This window comes from Delphinus delphis, chromosome 6, assembly GCF_949987515.2.
Source record: "Delphinus delphis chromosome 6, mDelDel1.2, whole genome shotgun sequence".
Taxonomy (NCBI): domain Eukaryota; kingdom Metazoa; phylum Chordata; class Mammalia; order Artiodactyla; family Delphinidae; genus Delphinus; species Delphinus delphis.
Genome location: NC_082688.1, coordinates 11183257 through 11204453, shown reverse-complemented (window position 1 = coordinate 11204453; position 21197 = coordinate 11183257). Strand labels below are relative to the sequence as shown.

General features: G+C 49.6%; 1 protein-coding gene and 1 long non-coding RNA gene across 3 annotated transcripts in view; one reads left to right on the top strand and one right to left on the bottom strand.

Moving 5' to 3' along the window:
* Positions 1-809: 809 nt before the first annotated feature.
* Positions 810-17855, bottom strand: LOC132427081 (uncharacterized). 2 transcript variants are annotated; one of them, XR_009519802.1, is made up of 3 exons: positions 17638-17855; positions 1941-2018; positions 810-1115 (listed from the first exon to the last, which is right to left on the bottom strand). It is a non-coding gene; the product is annotated as an uncharacterized lncRNA (long non-coding RNA). The 2 variants fall into 2 exon arrangements; XR_009519801.1 differs by lacking the exon at positions 17638-17855 and adding an exon at positions 12203-12318.
* Positions 16884-21197, top strand: part of LHX2 (LIM homeobox 2) — a 31677-nt gene continuing 27363 nt past the window's right edge. The window contains exon 1 of the mRNA XM_060013307.1: positions 16884-17414. The gene's annotated coding sequence lies outside the window, so the exon portion shown is untranslated. The remainder of the gene's footprint in view (positions 17415-21197) is intronic.

The window sequence follows — 21197 nt, the reverse complement described above, 5'->3', positions numbered from 1 at the left end:
GGGAAATCCCTCATTCTTTTTAATAGGTTGCTATAGACTGAATGTTTGTGTCCCCCCAAAATTCAAATGTTGAAACAGAATCTCCATCGTGAGGGTATTTGGAGGTGGGCCTTTGAGAAGTGATTATATCATGAGGGTGGAGCCCTAATGAATGGGATTAGTGCCCTTATAAAAGATACTCTAGAGAGCACCCTCCCTGCTTCCTTCTGTCATGTGAGGTTATAGTGAGAAGATGGCCATCTGTGAACCAGAAGGTAGGCCCTCATCAGACACCAAATCTGCCAGCACCTTGATCTTGGACTTCTCAGCTTCCAGAACTGTGAGAAACAAATTTCTATAAAATTATTTTTATAAGTCACCCGTCACCCAGTCTATGGTATTTTTGCTATAGCAGATCAAACTGCCCAAGACATAGGTACATGGTAATTCAAAGTATAGATCTACAATTTTTCTCACCACTCCCCTACGGATGCATATTTCGCTTGCTGCCTTTTTTCACTTACAAAAAACATTGCTGGAAGGATTTTTTTTGAATTTTATTTTATTTTATTGTTTTATACAGCAGGTTCTTATTAGTCTGGAAGGATTCTTGAACCTTTTCCCACCGTGCCCTGCACTTCTCACTTGCAGTACTTAGTATAATCTCAACTAAGGATTACTGTGAATAGCTTATTCAATGTTTCTCTCCCTTACTAAGCTCTGAGATTTTTTAAGGGAAACTAAAGGGATCATGTCTGTGTGTTCATGAGAATGTCTCGGTGCCTAGTTCAGTGCCTGGTACATAGTGGAACCTCAATAAATCATTTTGTGTGAACAACTAAAGGAGCACATTACTAAGTGGATCTATGCATACTTGTGTTTGTGCCTGCAGGGCACGTTACAGGTCACGGGGTGTGCGGCTTTGAAGTGTGTTTACAGGCTGCAAAGTTGTCCTCTGGAAAAAAAAAATGAACCAATGTGAGCTTAGAAAAGGGCTGGTTTCCCCACACTGCAAGGAAGACACACTTTGGGAGGACGTGAGAGTATAGTTGTACTCCATTTTGTCCCATATAGGGTGCAGAGAACCCAGTGATGAATCTTCCCCAGGCTGCCCTTCAGGAGCTCTCACCTGTCACCTGCCACCGAGAGAAGAAAGGAAATATGAAGATGCTTTGCCTCAGCAGGGGAGACAGCCCCCTCCCCAAACTCAGCACGTGTGGGCACTGCCTGCTCCCAGCTGCGCCCCACCCTGCCTCGAGCCCCTTGGTCTCCCAGCTACCTGGCAACCGACAGTTAAAGATGCAGCCTTTGAAGTCTCTGTCTGCCCTGCCAGCTTTGCTATGGCTGCCCCGTGCCCTCTCCTCAAAGGCAGAATAGGAGCAACACCCAAGCCTGCTTTAAAACTCAGGATTATGCCACAGCTGCATGGGGCTGGGAGCTCGGGCAGTGGGCAGAAATGCGGCCTGGAGCCAAGAATTAGGTGAGCAAGGAGACGGCCTGCAGGACCTCTCTGCTCCAGACCAAGTACTTTCTTCTGACCTAAGGGACGGCTGCACAGGGTTCATGTGTATGTGTACATCATGAGTGTGAGTGTCCTAACTACTATATATAAAATAGCTAACTAATAAGGACCTACTGTATAGTGCAGGGAACTCTACTCAATGACCTATCTGGGAAAAGAATCTAAAAAAGAGTGGCTATATGTATGTGTATAACGGATTCACTTTGCTGTACAGCAGAAACTAACACAACATTGTAAATCAACTATACTCCAATAAAAATTAATTAAAAAAAAAAGAGTGTACGTGTCCTAGAAGCACAGGTGCAGGCATCCGCCCCCAACATCTAAGGAAGCAATGGAAGGCCAAGGGATTCAAGACTTCTGGCTTGGTTGGCAGGCAGGAAACAGCTGAATCCCCCCATTTAGGCTGCACCCCTCTTAGATAATATGTCATATTTACCTTTCACTCATTCTTTCCACAAATATGAATTGAGCAGCTGCTCTGTGCCAGGCACTCCTCAGGGCTCCGGCGACAGCACTGTCAACAGACCAGATAAGATCCCTGAACTTCATATTTTAAGAGGGAGCCGACTATAGGAACACAAGTAAATAAATGAACTAAATAACTTCAGATGGAGAGTGTTTTGAACAGAATAAAACAGGTAATGTGCTCAAGAGAACAGTGCGGACTGCCTTTAGACTGGGTGGTCAGGGAAGGCCTCCCCAAGGAGGTAGCATTTGAGCTGGGGCTAGAATGAGGCCACGGAGCCAGCCCAGTGATTAACTGGAAACAGAGCATTCCTGGAGGAAGGCATGACAGGTGCAAAGGCCCTGATCCAAGAATGAGCTTGGCGTTTGATGGTCTGAAAGATGATCAGAACTGGAAGATGGTAGGCCGGGGTCAGATCAGGCAGGACCTGGTAGGCTGTGGGAAAGGGTTTGGATTTTGTTCTACATGTAGTGGGAAGTCATTTCCTACTTCGTATGCAAGTTATTGTTGAACATCCATTCATTCATTCAATCAGCCGGTTGGCCAGTCAGTTAACAATATTTCTCTGAGCAAAAGCACAGGGACTGGGGAGATAGATGAATGAGAGACAGGCCTTGCCCTTGCAAAACTCATAGCCTAATGAGCAGACAGTGTGGACACAGATACTTACAAGCCAAAGGGACACGCAGAGGGATGATGTTCAAGGTGCTAGGAACCCAGGGCATTTGTTTCTGAAGTGGGAGGATTGGGGAGGACCTCCAAGAACACATGATATACTTGAGCTGGATCTTGGAAACACGAAGCACCATGCTGGCACATCGAGGTGCTCAGTATATATTTATTAACTGAAAGAAGGAAGGGAGGGAGGAAGAGAAGGAAGAAGAAAGGGTAGGAATTTGCCAAGTGCTGAAGAGAGAAAGGGCATTTGAAGCAGAAGAAACTATGTGTGCAGAGTTTTGGCGACATGAAACAGCATGGAAATGGGTCATAGGTGACGTCCCAGAGGTAACAGGTGAGCAGAACCCTCTCCCCCTCCAGTTCTGGAACTCCTGCCATGCATGCCATGCAGTAGTAGGTGCACAGTAAAAGGTGATGGGTGGAGAGGTACTTAATGTAATTTGCTAAATATTTCAGTCTCTCAGCTTCCAAGGCACATGCGAGGATTGCAGCTCGCTGCCTTATGTAGAATTGGGTGTGGTTATGTGACTTGCCTTGGCCAGTAAAGTATGAGCAGAAGTGATGTGAGTCACTTCTGAACAGAAGCTTTAAGAGCCAGTGAGTGACTTACGGTGCTCACTTTTCCCTGCCTCAGCAATCACAGAAGCCCAAAAAAGAGCCTGGCTCAGCGTGGGTCCCTGAGGGGAACAATTTAGAGCAGAGGTCCCCAGCCGACCTGCAGTGTACATACAGGATGAACCACGAAGACTCTTGGTGGGGGGGTTGTTACTGCAGCAGAACCCAACCTCTCCTGACTTACAGAATGGAGTGGGTGAGTGAGTGAGTGAGTGAGTGGAGCTGAGGGAAGATTTCCGAGTTAAGGCAGTGGCATGAGGCCCCTTTGGAAGTTATGGGTGGGGTGAGGCTGTCAAGGAATGAGTCATCTGAAGCCCATTAAAAATATTTCTTGAGACAAAAATCTTGGAGTCTCTTAATTTAGCCAGTCAAAGGTAACTGGACTAACCCTCCAGCCACCCTGACCTCTCCCATGGGCTTTCACTTCTTTTCTTTCCCAGGGACAGCATTTTGAGCTTCCTATGAGCATAGCTGTAGCCTTGGTCCATTCCATTGGCTCATTAGTTGTTTCCCAAACATTTCTTGTGACCTAGTCTCTGCTAGAGATAGAGAAACACAGAGAGACACAGAGAGTCTCTCTCTCTCTCTCTCTCTCTCTCTCTCTCTCTCGCTCTCTCTCTCTCTCACACACACACACACACACACACACACACACACACACACACACACACACACACACACACAGATGTACCAAGTAGGAGAGATTGACTTGGCTTCCCTGACGTGTGAGCTAGGTGTGGAAGAATGGGCCAGGGTTCATCAAATGGAAAAGGCAGGAAGAGTCAACATGTGCGAAAGCATAGGATTGTGAAAGAGAAATGAGGCTCTCCTGTGGGCTGAGGGGCAGTGGTGGAGCCAGAGGGTTAGGCATGGAGAGCTCGTGAAGGGCCTTGAGTGCCAGACTGAGGGATTTGGACTTTGCCCTAACATTAATGGAGAGCCAGAAAACGTGTTTGGGCAAAAGATGGGTTAGGTGAGAGATGAGTTTGGGCTGTAAGAAGCATCAGTCAGGGGTCCCCCAGCCCCCTCTTCCCACTTTGGTGTCTGGCAGTGCAGCCCCAGTGAGACCAGTCCCTGCTCTGTTTCTAGTCTATCCATCTTGTTGCTTAGCAACCTCCCACAGACCCCCTTACCTGCCTCCCAGATCCCAACGGAGCCCAGCCTTTGCCCAGCTGATAACATCTTTTCCTCCATCTCCTCATCTAGACAGGGGCTTTTTTTTTTTTTTTAAGAAGGATGATTTATTTATTTATTCATTCATTCATTTATTTATTTGCCATGCCACGCGGCATGTGGGATCTTTGTTCCCCAACCAGGGATTGAATCTGCACCCCCTGAAGTGGAAGCACGGAGTCTTAACCACTGGACCACCAGGGAATTTCCTAGACAGGGGATTTTTATTTATTTATTTGTTTGTTTGTTTATTTTTATTTATTTATTTTTTTTGCGGTACGCGGGCCTCTCACTGCTGTGGCCTCCCCCATTGCGGAGCACAGGCTCCGGACCCGCAGGCTCAGCGGCCACAGCTCACAGTCCTAGCCACTCCGTAGCGTATGGGATCTTCCTGGCTGGGGCATGAACCCACGTCCCCTGCATCGGCAGGCAGACTCTCAACCACTGCGCCACCAGGGAAGCCCCTAGACAGGGGCTTTTTAAACAAACAGTTTGGGACCTGGATTCACATCCCAGTCAACCAATTTCCAGATGGCTGATTTGGCAAGTGAAGTAACCTCTGTGAGCCTCAGTTTCTTTGTCTGTGAAATGGGACTGACAACTGTAGATAGTTCACAATGTTTAAAGAGGAACAGTCCAAGGAAAAACTTAGCAAGGTGCCTGGTACGTAGTAAGGCTCAGCGAATGGTCGATGTGATTATTATTAACAAAGCATGACCTCTTAGGGGAAGAGAGCAACGTTTAATGTGTTTACAGTGCTGGGAGGGAGGGAACGTTACATATTCCCAGCTACTTTGTAAACTCTTTGGACTCGTAGCTTGTGCCCAGTATGCCTTGAATTTCCTTGAAGGCCCTCATCTCCCTGCATCCTGGAGGGTGTGCTAGCCAGGTGGATGGAAGTTTTGCACCAAGGAGGTCTCCCTGAGCACGAGGGTCTGTGTCACTCTGTCTCTAAACCCTGGGATCAGGGGTGGGCAGCTCTGATGTGCAGCTACAAAGGTCTACCTGCCTCTGCCTGAGACGCGGTCAGGTCTACACGGGTGATGGCAGCCCACCCGCTTTGGAGGATGTCTTTTTTTTTTTTTTTTTTTGCGGTACGCGGGCCTCTCACTGTCGTGGCCTCTCCCGTTGCGGAGCACAGGCTCCGGATGCGCAGGCTCAGCGGCCATGGCTCACGGGCCCAGCCTCTCCGCGGCATGTGGGATCCTCCAGGACCGGGGCACGAACCCGTGTCCCCTGCATTGGCAGGCGGACTCTCAACCACTGCGCCACCAGGGAAGCGCTGGAGGATGTCTTTAATAAGGGGTATGCTCTGGAAAGTCCCAGAGGCTGCTTCTGGAATGAGCCTGGCTAATGGGCATAAAACAGACCTGGAGCTTTGGTCATACCCAAGTCCTTGAGATAATTGGGGTAAATTTTTCCTTGGGCCCAAAGAGGAAGGAGCCAGACTTGGTTGTGTGACTGCTTCGTGGGGCACTTGCACACCCAGAATCTCGCCAAATCCTCTCAGTCACACTTGCATGTCACCTTTCTTGTCCCTGACTTACAGATGGGGACTCCAGGCTCAGGAAGGGCCAGCCACTTACCACAAAGCCCTAAAGCGAGGAGCCAGAGGAAGCAAGGTCTACCTGACCCCCAATCCCATTGACTTTTATTTCTATGAACTTAGGGGGAACATGTTCTAAGGAATCTCTTCTGCCAGGCTAAGCCCTGTTCACACTCTTTCCAGAGAGCAAATCTGATGATGTCACCCTCTAATATTCACCCCCAGTCTGCTTGGGACTTCGCCACGGCTCCCTTTGGCCTACTGGTCAAAGCTCTCTTAGCACGGAGGCTCCCTTACATCTCCTCACTGGTTGGCCTCAACCTTCCCCTGAGCCCCCTCCAGCCCGCAGCTGGCACTTTGTCTTTCTGATTGATTCACCGTTCTCAGTAATACCTTCAGGCCTTTGCCCATGTTCTTCCCTCTGCAGACAGGACTTCCCTCCACCTAAATCTCTGCCTGGGAAACTTACTTTTCCTTCCCAGCAAAGCTCCAGCCTCACATCGTCTGAGAAGCCATCCTTGGGGCTCCCATGAGAACCCCTCTACCACAGCCCGCTGACACTCTGTTGTTTATTTAAGGGCTTTCTCCTCCACTGAATCACAAAGCCCTTGAAGGCCATGGTGCTTGTGTGCCTCAAACTTCCAGTTCAAGAGCTCAGAGATTTCGGAAGCAGATATTGATCTCTGCACATACGATTTTTCTCCTCAACAGAGGGTACTTGAGGGCTATGGTGAGGGCACAAGCTTCAAGGCACAGCAGTACATAAGGTTCACTAAGGCCCTGCTATGACCTAGGTCATGGCCGAGCACTTTACATAGAATCACTCACTGACTCCACGCACCTTTGTGAGGAAGGTTCTTTTTTATACCCATTTTACTCATGAGAAAACTGAGTCCTGGAGAGCTTAAACATCTTGCCCAAGGCCTCCTCATTTGCTTGGTGACAGATCCAGGATTGTTAAATGAGTCTGATGGCATTCTTCTCGTGTATGTATTCAATTTGTCAAAATTTACTGAGGGCCTGCTCTGTGCCAGGTGATGTTTTAGGCACTGGGGACATAGCCATGAACACTAGATAAGGTGTGTGCGTGTGTGTGCGTGTCTGAGTGTGAGTGGGTATGTGTGTGTGTGAGAGTGAGTATATATGTATGAGTGTGTAGGAGTGTGTATGCGTGCATGTGTGGTAGAGGGTGCAGGTGCTGACAGGGTAAAGATCAGGGGAAGCTTCCCAGAAGACATTCAAGCTTAGACCTGAGAATGAGCCGTGGTTACGTCAGCAAAGTAGGGGGTGGGGTAGCCTCTAGAAGGGGGAGCAGCAGAGGTGAAGGCCTGGAGTGAGAAAGAAGACAGTGGTTTGGAGGAACTGGGGGAGGAGGGAGGGCAGAGGCTGGTGGGAGATGGGGCTGGAGAAGGAGGCAGAAGGTCCCACCAGGAAGGGCCTTCCCAAGAAAAGTCACCATCATAGATTTTTGATGACTTGGCAATTCAGTGGCCACAGCCTGATGAGTGTTCCTCCATTAGAAGAACAGAGAAGGGAGACCCGGAGGCTGAGATGGAGGCAGCCCCAACTCTCAGACAGCTCCGGAGTGGAGTATAGTATATGCTGGGTCCTGGGCCAGAAGCCAGGCACCCTGGGTTTGGACCTTGGGGGCTGATCTGCTGTGTGGGCCTGGGCAAGCTGCTTTACCTCTCTGAGCTGGTTATTCTGTGTGAAATAATGAGACCATTCCCTATGTAGTTGCCCTAGAAATGCTTGCCCCTTCATTTCCACCTGGAGAAAGGAGCTTATTTTGCCCAAGAGGAGGACCAGCTCAGGATGGAATAAAACATTTATTGGACATGCTCTGATTCCTTGCAACTCCCAGCAGGCAGTAAAACACAGGGTGGAAAAGCTGTCCCAGGGACTTTCTAAGATGAAAGATATCTGCTGTAAGGCTGGGCTCCCTACTGGCCTCTTATAGACCCTCTCTGCCAGCCTCCGGGCTGCTTTTCCACTCTGCCCAGAGGTTAAACATGCCAAAGTCTTCTGTTTTTTCCCATTTTTTTTCACTCTGCCCCTGCACCAAGGCAAGTGTGACAAGCCTGGAGCTGCCACTTTCTGGATGTGTGCTCCTGGGCAAGTCGATTTCCCCCTCTGAGCATAGTAGTTTAAGGGCATGGGTTCAAGGTCCTTCCTAGCTGTAAGGCCTGGGGTGAGTCTCTGGGAGACTCAGTTTCCTCATGTGGAAACTAGGAGAAATAATTACCACTGTGATTGTTGCAAAGGGCTAAATAGATGATGAATGGAATGCATTCAGTATAATGCCTGACACACAGCACTCAATAAGGATTATATTTGGGGGGGGGTTGCCTTTGCCTTTTAGTTTAGGAAGTTTTTTATTAGAAGTAAGGGAAATGTCAGCTTTGTGGGTTTTTTAAACTATTTTAAAAATTATTTTATTTTATTTTATTTTCTGGCCGCGCTGTGTGGCTTGTGGGATCCTACTTCCCCAACCAGGGATCGAACCCCGGGCTCTTGGCAGTAAAAGCACGGATTCCTAACAACTGGACCACCAGGGAATTCTCAGCTTTGTTTTTTTTAATTGTGGTAAAGTATGCATAAGATAAAATTGATCATTTTAACCATTTTTAAGTATACAGTTCAATGGCACTAAGTACATTCACGTTATTGTGCAGTCTTTCCTGTCATCCATCTCCACTTTCTCATCTTTCTCATCTGCCCTCATTAAACAGTAACTCCCAATTCCCCCTCTCCCCAGCCCCTGGCAACCACCATTCTATTTTCTGTCTTTAGGAATTTGACTACTCTAGGTGCCTCATACAAGTGGAATCATACAGTATTTGTCCCTTTGTAAGTGGCTTACATATATCATTTAGCATAATGTCCTCAAGGTTCATCCATGTTGTAGCATTTGTCAGCATTTCCTTCCATTTAAAGACTGAATAATATTCCACTGTATATATATACCGTATTTTGCTTATCCATTCATCTATCTCAGACACTTGGGTTGCTTCTACCTTTTGGCCATTATGAATAATGCTGCTATGAACATGAGTGTACAGATACCTGTTTGAATCTCTGCTTTCAATTCTTTTGGATGTATACCTAGGAGTGGAATGGCCAGATCATACGGTAATTCTGCGTTTAATTTTTATATAGTGGGTTTTAAGGCCTCCATTTCTTCAGCTTAAACAGGTCCTCCCTCTGCCCACCACCAGGCTTTGGTGCCCAACTCAAGGCTCCTCTGAGTTATGCTGACTTCTACTGTGGTGGGTGTAGCTGGTGTGTTTCTGGCCCTCCATGGACACGTGGCATCCGGCCATCCCTTGTAGGGCAGCTCTTGCCTCTGGCTCCCACTTCAAAGAGGAATTTAGGGGCCCCCTCCTGTTTGATAGAGCCCCCTAGATGAAGCGACAGTACTGCCGCCTTGGCCCAACACCATTAGAGGGGTTACCTCTTCCTGCTGCCAGCCTGGGAGACCCCAGCCCCACTGGCCCTGCAGAGTCTGCACCCCAGCAGGTTAGTGCCCTAGTTACAAGCGTGGGCTTTGGCACCAGACAGATCTGGGCTGGAGACCTGGCTCTAGCAGTTGCTGGCTGTGTGACTTTGAGAAAGCCACTTCCCCCTCTGAGCCTCAGTCTCCTCTTCTATAAAAAGGGGATGGTAATAGACTCTGTTAATAGGAAAACTGAGCTAATGCATGGAAATCCCTGAGTCTTCTGCCTGGCACAGAGCAAATGCTCAGTAAATGGAGCTGTCATGACCATGCTGTTCACCTGGTCAGGCAGGAGACTGAAGGAGGCAGAGCTTCCAGATGGAGGGGAGCTGAGATGGGGAAGCACTTCTGAGCAGGGTCCTCAAGGTCCCAGCTGAGGACACTTGGAAGGAGATTCCAGGTTGGTGGAACCCAACTCCTCTCCTCCCCATGGGTCTATCTTAATTTGAATTCCCTTTCCTTATTATGAGTTGAAGGTGGGGAAGGGAGCGCACATTTATGGAATATCATTGTTGGGCCTCATTGTGTCTCAGGGAAAAGGTGGCAGTCCTTACAATTTCATCTTTCTTTAACTGAATAGAAGAATTTTTATGAGAAAATTGGTCCTGTTTTTTGCCATCAAAATACTCCTAAAAGGGCATGAACAGGAGGCAGCAATATGGAAGTTGCTTTCTCATTTCTCTTTAAATTCCTGTATTTGAACTGGATGTTAGTGTTCACACAATTCTGTCACCTAGTATGTTGGTCATCTTGACCCACTTTACAGATGGTGACACTGAGGCTCTGAGAAGTGAAATGGGCTCCACAGAGAACTGGAGTTGGAAACACTTCTTTCTGTTTTAGGCAGTCCTTACTAAGGATGCTGTAATGGGTTGAATGGTGACCTCCAAAATGATATGTACATGTCCAGGAACCTATGAATGTGACCTTATTTGGAAAAAAGGGTCTTTGCAGATGTAATTAAGTTAAAGAACTCGAGATGAAGTCATCTTGGATTACACAGGTGGACCCTAAGTCCAATGGCAAGTGTCCTTAGAAGAGGCAGAAGAGGAAAAGACACAGACACAGAGGAGAAGAAAGCAATGTGAAGTCGGAGGTAGAGGTGGGAATAAGCAGCCACAAACCAAGGAATGCCTGGAGCCAGCAGCAGCTGGAGGAGGCAAAGAAGAATTCTCCCCTACAGTCTTCAGAGGGAGTTCAGCCCTGCTGACACCTTAATTTGAGACTTCCAGCCTCCAGAACTGTAAGAGGATAATTCTCTGCTGTTTTAAGCCACCCAGTTTGCGGTGATTTGTTACGGCGGCAGTAAGAACCTAACACACTGGTGGTGACAGAAGTCCCTGGCTCGGCCTGCTCTTCATCATAAGCCCTCTTTGGGATGACCACTCCAGCCTCCCCTCTGGCCTCCTTGCCTCCAAGCTCACTCCCTTCAGTCCCTCTGCTGCACTGTGACTGCCAGAGTGATGTTACTTAAACACATGACAGCATCGCACTCCTGTTTGAAGCCTATCAGCTAGAACTGTCTGTTCCAAGTGACAGAAAACCCAACCCAAACTGGCTTACACAAAAAGGAATTTATTGGCTCATGAAACCAAAAAGGCCAAGAGCTAAGGCTAGATTCATGTTGGCTGGATTCAGGGCTCAAACGATGTCACTGGGACTCATTTTGCTCTGTCATGCTGCCTTCTGTTCTGTTGGCTTTGGTTTCAAGCTCCACATGACGGTAAGATGGTGGCAGCAGCCCCAAACCCTGCATCCTGTTAGATTAGAGACCAGCAGAAAGGTTCAAAGACCTCTGTCAGGTCCTCAGGCCAAAGTCCTAGATTGGCTCCCGTTGGGCCCGCTTAGCCTTCCCTCAACCAATCACTGTGGCCACAGGAATGGAATGTGCTGACTGGCTTAGGTCTAGGTCCTTCCCCTGGAGTCATGGTGGTGTTGCCTCTACTAGAACCACATGGACTGGGAGGGACAAAGGGGTAAAAAGGGGGAAGATGCAATCCCAAAAGAAAAGTCCCACTCCAAGTATAGCAAACGACTGCTGTGCAGCCAAAACAACAATAAACAAACAGCAACAATGAAAAAGAATAAATGTCCACTCAGATGCTCTTCACTGGTTCTGCAAAGACACATCAAGATCTCAGTCCCTGGTCTCCAGCCTCACCTCAATTCCAATCTGCTTGACATCTCCAGGTACATCCTGTCATTTCTTGCCCATATGCTTTTGTTCACATGGCCCATTTACCTAGAATATTCTTTTCCCTATCCCCATGCCGTTCATCTGACTGATTCCTACTCCTCCTTCAAGATTGCTCTGCTGGGGGCTTCATCTCCACTCTGGACCCCCAAGAGCATCCTGAAGTGTATCTGTAATGGCTCTTACCCCACTGGACTGAACTTGAATGCTAATGAGTCTGTCTCCTCCACTGAACTCTGCACTCCCTGAGAGCAGGGATTTATTATATTTTTATTTAACAAACACAAAGTCCTTTCCAAGGGTCAGCCACCGTTCCGAGCTCTTCACATATATTAAGTCATTTAATCTTATAACAAACACAGAAAGAAGGCTCTATTATTAATCCTACTTTAAAGATGGGGAAATTGAGATAGGGAGGCTATATCTGATTCAACTCTGTGTTTGTCGGGCCCAGCTCAGGGCTAGGCACATGGCAGGTATTCAAAACACATGTGTCTTTCAGGTTGTCTCTCCTGGTTGTCCAGTCTTACCACGATGGCCACGTCCTCGAACTTTCCCATTTCCCAAAGTTGCCCACATTCTTGGTTTTCCCAGCCTGGAAAGTGTTGCCGCTTGGACAGCCTCAGCCAGAGCAGCCTGGGCTGGCATCTCTCTGGCTCTGCATCAGGAGCCGGGCTAGCGACCCAAGGGCTGGCACAGAAACCTGTGACATGAGGAAGGGACCTCAGTCTGGACTGTTTAGGTTCATAAAATCCCTGCAGTTTGAGGATGAGCCCACCACCCCAGGTGTTCTCCTGTCTCCCCCACCTCAGTGCCACCCTCCTCCTCTGTGTTCTCAGAGCCCAGTACAGGGGTTCTGTCCCGATAGTCACTTACCTGGACAGACTCCTAAAGACCACTCTGTCCAGAATCCTAACGCGAAACCTCCTGAGCTTTAACTGGATTGAAATTAACATGTGTTTATGTCTTGTCCTCACAGGAAAGATGATTTCCTTCAGGCCAGTGAGCCTCCACTTCTGCAGACCCGCCTGATTCTGTCTCTTCCGTCTCCCTTCTGCCACCGGGGCTCAGTCCCCATCCCTCCTCCATCACTCTGTTTAAGCTGCCTCTTCCTCACAGACTCTTTACTCTATCCATCCTGTCCGTCTGTCCATCCCTGGACTTGCTCTCCCTCTATCTCCTTGCCTCTCGTCCTGGTCTCTTTCTGTCTGCCTGTCTCTCTTTCTCCTTGTCTCTTTCTGCTGGACTCATCTCTTCTATGTCCCCTGGCATGTGTCTGACTGTGTCTCTTGTATATCTGTCTGTTTCTCTCCTGGCCTCTCTCCCCATCCTTGGTTATTTGCAATGTCCAGAAATGGGCCTGGAACCTCTAGTTTTCTCATCAGTTTGAGAGAACCCTTCTGTAGCAGGGCAGCCTCGGGGCTTCCCAGCCAGGACACTCTCCTGTTCTCTGAGCCTCCTCCTCGCTGCCCTCGCTCCTCAGGGCTCCTCTGCCCAGCCGAGGGGGGCGGGAACTCTCAGGGCCACCTGGGCAGGATGGCTGTCTGCTGCCCCGAGGACCCAGGCCGCTGTGGCTTTCCTTAATGAATGTGTCTTTGGTGACACATTCATTATTCCTATTTGGTCGCTTGGAGTCAAAACTGATTAGTTACACTTACCGCCGCAAAGATGTAATGATTTTATTGTTTATCTTCAATTTATTTTGATTAACATCTCCATTCTCTTCCTTGCAAGCGCAATTAGGTGCAATCTAACAGCGACTACTTTAATTTTGTTGAAATTAAGATGAATAAGTGATGGCTTATGGTGCTTTGTTTAACAAATAAATCATAGTTAAGAGGAGTGTATTCGTAATAAATGAAAAAAGACAGCTTAATTAAAATGCATGGAGCCAGCCTCTTGATGTACATCCAAAATCCAAATCTGAATTCCAAAAATCAGAAGGAGCTGAGGGTTAGGAAGACCCTTGCCACCTCTCACAATGGTGATCAGATGACAGACGGTGTGTTGTGGTTTGGAGGCTGCTGGGCAGAGAAGAGCCAGGCACACATATGACCCTCGTGAGCCGGTCACACCTGTCAGCAAACACCACCAGGAACCCACTGAGAAACCAGGCTTGGAAGGACACAGGAAGAGAAGCCTCATCCCCCCCCCGCCCCCCAGGAGGGATCAGCTGCCATGCCCACACCCTGAATTCTCCCTGGGAACCCACTGAGGGCAGGGGACAGGTTCCGCCTTGCCCCACCCTCCAGGTTCCCTTGGGAGGTCGGGGAGCTTGATGCCAAGCCTGGAAACCCAGAGCCAGACTCTCACTGAGATCTCCTCCCCGCTGGGCTGACAGGGACTTCCCCATCTCTTGATTTGGAAACAAAGTGCAAAAAGTCAACCCTGGAAAGTTTCCCGTGTGAAGTTTAAAAGCGCCTGTACTGAAGAGGCCGGCTTTGAAGCAGCTCACTGGGGCCCCTCCGCAGGCTCCTGCAAGTCAGAGGGCCGGCTCGCCTCAGATCGACCCGCACCAGCCTCTGCAGAGTTAGGAAATGGGAATTGTTTTTAAGCTGAAAAATTCCTCGTAGAGTTCATTCCTTTGCCACTGCTCTTCTTTTGTTCTCAGTCATCTCCTTCCTCCTCCCTTTCCTCCTCTTTTGCTTCCTCTTTTTAGTGGAGAGGAGCAGGCAGACCTGGGTTCAAATTCAGATGCAGGCTCTTACTGACTGTGTGACCTCAGACCAGTGACCTAACCTCTCTGGACCCCAATGCTTATTCAGAAAAGGGAGAGCAACAGGGCCTCCAAGGCAGGGGTGCTGTGAAGGTTAGTCAAGATAACTGCACAAAAGTGCCCAGATCCTGCCTGGCCCAGAGGAAGAGCTCAATAAGCATTCGTTCCCTCCCTCTCTACAGATCCTCCTCTCTCCTCCTGTCTGTGTATTGCTCTTATCTAGATCTTCACAGACAAGTTTCCCCATCCTTTCTCCTGGCTCACTTAACTCCGATTTATCCTTAGTCCTTCTGCATTTAAACTTCACTTTTCTTTTTCATCCTCTCAATGCATGTTACTGAGTGTCCATCTTGTCCCAGGCCCTGTGCCACACCCTGAAGACTGTACAAGGTGAACAGACCAGGATAGGCTTCCCCTCAAACAGCTTCCATTCCCACACCTCAAGACCCCTTCATAATGGTCATTACCATCCTGTATGTTCAAAAGTGTCTTCCCCATGAAACAAGCACTTTGGGAAGGCAGGGACAATGCCCAGCACAGAACCTGGCACACAGCTGGCACTCAATGGCTCCCGACTGTTCGGTCCAACAACAAATGCCGGCTGAAGACACTCCTGTGCGGCTGACTGTAGGGGCACAGAGAGGAAGGAACCAAGCCTGGATGTGTGGTCTGGGGGAGGTCACACTCACGGGGCGACACAGATGCCAAGGCAGGCAATGACACTGCGGGTGGACAGTGCTGGGACTGAGCAGAGGAAAGGACAAGAGATGACAACCCCCAAGACAGACGACAGGCAGAGAACATGTAAGGGGACTGAATCTGGCTTCCCCCTTCCAGTCAAGAAAAGGGAAATCAGGACTCATGTGGTTAGCATGTACTGAGGTGCAGGCTCCTCCTCAATCTATAAGCCCCTCCCCCTCTAGGCCTGGCCCCGCCCACCTCTCCAGCCTCACACATGCTGGTCACTCTTCCAGGAACACTTTCCCTTTAGCAGCACCTTCCCACTTCCTGCCAACTGCAAGCCCCACACCTGACTTCAGGTCTCACCTTGAGAAAGCCCTTCCTGAGCCTCCAGCCCAGGTCAGTTTCCCTGGATGTTTGGTCTCAACTGCATTCTCTACTTGGCACTTGTCATGAAAGAATAATGGAATTGCTTTTTATAGTCTGTCTCCCCAGCTAGACTGCCAATTGCATGAAGGCAGACAGGTGTGGGTTCAAGGCCGCTTAGTGTGTGGCCTTGGGCAAGTCACATCACTCTAAGTTTTGGTTTCGTCATCTGTGAAATGAGAACAATAACTGCCTCCCTTTTAGGACTGTGGCTGGGATCTTCCATGGTATTCATCATGTGCCTGTAGAAGGTTATTTCTTCTGTCTAGCTTTTATTCAACAAATTCTTAATGAGGATTACACTTAGGGTACAGCAATTCACAAGGCAGGCTGTCTGACTCTGAAGCTGCACTCTACCCAGGAAACGTCTTTGAAGCTTAAAAGTCATTCATTTTGTGTGTGTGTGTGTGTGTGTGTGTGTGTGTGTGTGTGTGAAGGCAGGGAGGAATAATCTTTCTCCTGCTTGGGTTTAAGGACAGGAAAGAGTATTGCCCTTCTGCTTGGTGTCAGTGAAGGAGGAACCAGCAGGTGACAGGGCCTGAGATGTCAGATCCAGCTCTGGGATCTGCCCTGGGGACCACAGATGCTCCTCAGGAGAGGCTTTCGAGACCCCAGAAGAAACCACCCTTGACTTTCCCTGCTGAACTGGCCTTTTGGTACTTGTCCTGGCCCAGGAAGCTAGCGACAGAGGTTTTGTGGGGCCCATTTGGCACCTGGTGAGCCCTGGTCATAGGCGGCTGCCACAGTGGCTGCTGCACTTGGGTAAGTATGAACTCCAAGAGGGAGAACCAGAGTCCTTGAGCACTTCCCGCATGCCTTGCCTGCGGCGCCCCTCCCAACCACATCACCAAGAGCAGCGTATTAACTCCTTCAACACGGAAACTGCAGCTGGCAGGGAGGAAGTGACTTGTCCGAGGTCTCAGAGCAGAGAAAATGCATTAAGTTGGATTCTGGGGCTGGGGCTGCTGTTCCAAGGAGGGAGAGATAAATAGTCCTCCTGAGCAAAGGGAGCAAGGGGTGGAGAGTGAGAGTAGGTAGCAAGAAAGAAAGAAGAGAGAGTGGGAGAAAATGGTGAGAGCGACCGAGGAGAGAGGGTAAGAGAGCACCACGGCTGCAAAGAGAGAATACAGAGGCGCAGTGAGCAAGAGAGCTGGGGACCTCGGGAGGGACCGAGAGAGGAAGGGAGACAGAGAAACGCGACAGAGACCGGGAGATGGAGAGAGACAGAGGGAGGCGGGCAGAGACGGACAGACGGAACGGCCAGAGCTAGTGACAGTGACGGGGGAGCGGGGGTGAGGGGGAGTGCGCAGCGGGCCCGGGCCAGCGGCGGGCGGGGGTGGAGGCCGGGATGCGGCGCCGCTCGGCCTCCGCCCCCGCCCGGGCCGCACGCGCCCGCAGCCTAATGACCGCCGCCCCGCCCGCGACGCCGGCCCGAGCGGACCCGAGGCAGCCGGTAGCTGGCGGCGCCGGGCCGGCCGGAGAGCCGCGAGCACCGCAGCGCCGGTGGCAGTGCCCCGGCTCGGCGGGCCCTGATTGATTTGTCAGCCGAGGCGACAAAACCGTCCCCCGACCCCCGATCCGCGCGCCTGGTCCTCCGCTTCCCCGGGGTCGGGGTCTCCCTCCCGCGCCTCGCCCGGCTCCCCGGCCGGTCCCGCAGGCTGGAGCTCCCCGCCCGCCGGCCAGGGCCCTGGCGCCCCTCCTCGGGCCCCCGCCCCCCGCCCCTCCTCCGGCTCGGCCGGGCTCGCCCGCGGGCCCTGGGGCAGCCCGTTGCCCCCTCGCCCCCCTTGGGCACTGTGCCAGCCCCCCCAGCCCTCACCCTGCCGCTCCCCCCCAGCCCGGCGCCCCTGCCCCCCGCCCCCCGGCCCTGGCCCGGGGCCGCCCGCCGAGCCGGCCACACCCGCGGCGGAGGACTCGGAAAGGTAAGAAGGTGCCCAGGCCGCCCCGAGAGGTAGGGGGCTGCGCTGGGGGCGCGTGCGGACGGGGGCGCGTGCGGACGGGGGCACGGCGGGCACCCGCGGGCCGGGGACCGGGAGCCGCCGCTGCCAAGGAGCGGGGACACGCGAGTCCCGCCGGGCCGGGAGGGCCGTGGGAGAGTTAGAATCGCATCGGGAGGACCCGGTGGGAATTGGGTGAGATAGTTACCCATCTTTCTGTCCCGGGACTCGGGGAGTCTCTCTTTCAGCTACGGACATCTCGGTCTGTATCTTCTCTTTTAAGGAATTCTCCTCCTCTCTCACCTTCATCTCGGAGTCTCAACATTTACGGGACCATTTTCCTATGTCTCTTTTGAGGAATCACCTCTTTACCTCTCTCTTTCTCAGTCAGAAGGAGTCTCTTCTCATCCCTTTCCCCAAATAAGCATAGTCTCTCCTTGCCCCATTGAGAAGGATTTTCTTTCTCTTTCTCACTGCCCAGTTGAGAAGCAAATTCTGTCTGCTCACAATTTGCCACCGTCTTCTCTCTTACCCATTTTGAAGGCTAGACCCCCTTCTCTGTCACCCTTTTACGCCTTACGCCGTGTAATTCTGAGGGTGCTGACTCCATTTGAGTTTTCAGCTAGGGGGTGGACCTTCTGTTTTTCTAGTGCAGGGGCCAATTATGGGGACTCCTCATCCAAAGCAGGGTACCAGCCATCCATGTTAGCCTCCAGGCAAAGGGCAGCTGCCCAGGTGAATGGGGCACTTGTTTCCAGGGGCGAGCAGGGAAGACTTCACCTAGAAACAAAGAATTGAGATCGACTGAGACTGTCCCAGCCTCTTCCAAGGCTGAAGAACCCCAGCTTCCGGGCTGAGGGCCCACCTGGAGCCACCCTCCCCCATCCCTTTAACTTTAAAATAGTTTAATGAACACAGAGAGAGAAATCATTTTTTTTTTTTCTACGTGGTGAGCAGTCTACAAAGAGAAAGGGGAAAGGAGGGAGAGGGCTTTAACTCTGATCCCCGCAATTAGTTCCCTGGGAGTGGGAAGGGGGGGCAACCGGGAGCCTCAGTTCTTCAGATACAAAAGCATTTAGATCGCTTTAGACCGGTTAATCCTGAGTCTGGCTCGGGTCTCTTTTGTTTCCCAACTCCATTGTGGGTTTTGTGCAGTTTCTCTCTGTTCGAGTGATTGACTACCCAATGGATGGTAATTATCCAAATGTCCCCTCTGTCCTTTGACTGACTTCTCCGTATTATGGGCAACCGTCATGCATTCTGTCATTCTATATCATATTACATGTATTATCATATGAAGTCTCCCACACACACACACATAAAGGAGGGAGCCTCGGCCCAGATGCTGCTGCTTTTAGAAGGAAGGGTCCCGAGAAATTTGTCCTGGGCACGATTCGGAATACAGAGCAGGGGACTCCAGAAATGGGAGGTTCTGCAGGTAATTTGTTTTGCTGGCTGGGGGTGGGGTGGGAGGTCTCTGGGGTTGCGGTTAGAAAGGCTGTGCTGCAGGCTTGGAGCGGGCCTGCCAGCTGGTAGTCCTCCGGCCAGATGACTGGAGCGGTTTGGACAGATCTGGCATACTTTATGGAGAAACTTAGAACCAGCCTTTTGACCCCAGACTATCAGAAAAGTCTACAGGGCTGAGTCTTTTTCGGATACTGGAACTTAGTGGCATGTGCTCAGGACATCAACCCTTGAGATCCCAAAATACACCTCTTCTACTTGTGGCTCTTCATAGGACAAGCCCTGTGGACTCTTGTCCCTGTTTGCTGCCAAGGAGACTAGGGACAGAGGAGCCAGCCATGTCTATTCCAAACCCCCAGTAGCTGATGCTGAAGGTCTGAGAAGGGACAAGCTTTTCCAACTATGCTTTTTTTTACAGATAAACTGAGTGCCCCTTGGTGCAATTGTGCATGCCATCACTTAAGAGGGAGGCAGGATTTATAAAAAGGAGGCTTTGCAGACGGAGATGCTGGGGTCCTCTGAATCTGTGGGCAGGACTAGCCTTTCTTCTGCTGAAATGGGAAAAAAATTTTATTATTACAATGGATATGAAGTGCCGCCCAGATGTACAGCCTTGCAGTTAATTACCTTGTTCTTCATCAAATATATGAGCAATAAACTCTCCAGGAAGGGAGGGGTGTGTGTGTGTGTGTGTGTGTGTGTGTGTGTGTATGTGTAAATAGATAGATAGATGGATGAATGCAAGGGAGAGAGAAACCGGCACTCTTTTTAAGACCACAGAAAAAGATAGACTATTTTATGGGAAGCTTGATACACTCTGCAAGATGCTTTGAATTTTTCGATGATCAAATATACATGATCAAGCTGTGCATGTTCGGGTGTGAGGTGCGCTGCCAGTCAATGGCTATTGATCAGGCTGCTAAGTGTTTCTGCTCAGTTTTATAAATATAGATGGATCCCAGATGATTTAAAGAATTGGATAGTTAAGAAACTGGCATTCTACATTTCTTTGGAGAAGGGGAAATGGCTGATTGGTTACAAAAAACACAAACCATTGTTTACTCCCACATACACAAACACACACACACACCTTGGAAAAGGTGAACTTCATTTGCAGGGGTGTTCACGAATAGAGTAAAAATATTCCAAGTGTTTTGTTTGGAATAGTCACTTTACTTGAGCATTATTCACAGGCTGGGAGTTTACTTCCCTCTCTGTCTCTGTCTGTGTGCCTCTCTGTCTCTGTCTCTGTCTATCTCTGTCTCTCTCTCTCTGTCTCTCTCTCTGTCTCTCTCTCTGTCTCTCTCTCTCTCTCTCTCTCTCTCTCTCTCTCACACACACACACACACACACACACACACAGAGGCAACCACAATTTTCACCCAGACTGACATGCTGCTGAAGAGATGGGGAGAGTGTCATTTTGGGGAGTAGGGTCTAAGGTCCTTAAAACCCTTCTGGTTAAGAATAGGGTGAACTGGCCACATAGCCTTTCCTGATTAGCTAATTTCTCACTGATCTAAAGATTTTTTAGAAAGGTGTGGGGTGTATGGGGGTGGTGGTGAAGGTTTAAAGATAACCTCTAACTGGTCTGGAAAAATTCAGCCGACACATTAGAAAACCTCTCTATTTCTCTTTCATTCTCTCTTTCATCCTCTCCTCCTCTTTTTCCTGTCTCTTTCTTTCAGTTTGCCTTCTAGAAATTAAAAGTGGACTTTGAAAGGAAGGGGCAATGAGAAATAGTTGGGAAGGGGGAGAAGAGAAAGCAGACTTTTAAATTTTTTTTATTGTGTTGCATGGCAATCTTATTTGTAATCATCCAATTAGCTATTTTGTAGAAAGATCATGTTCAAGAAAATCAGCCTTCACCCAGATCAGTGAAACTTAAGCATACAGACAATTTATAGTTATGTTTTGGTTTCACATCTGAAAAAGACAGAGTGTGGATTTTAGATTTTTCTGTCTGGAAATACCTTTTCCAGCTAAGAGCCCCTCACTGGGGGAGCTCAGGCATTCCTATTGATAAATCCTCCCTGGAAATGGAACTGAAATTGGCATCCCTCAACAAAGTTGATTCACCTAGAAATGGATGAATCAGTCCTGATTGGGTGGACATGCCCCTTCACCTCATTGTGTCTGACCTATCACTTAATTAATCTCTCCCAGATGCAGAGCTGTTGACAATGCCAAAGATAAGCAGTATTTTGAACAAAGCAGAAAGCTTTATAAGAACAATGCACAGTGAGGTTTCAAGCTCCTAAAAATGTGTAAATCATCAACATTTTGATGGAGTTTGTTATAGCT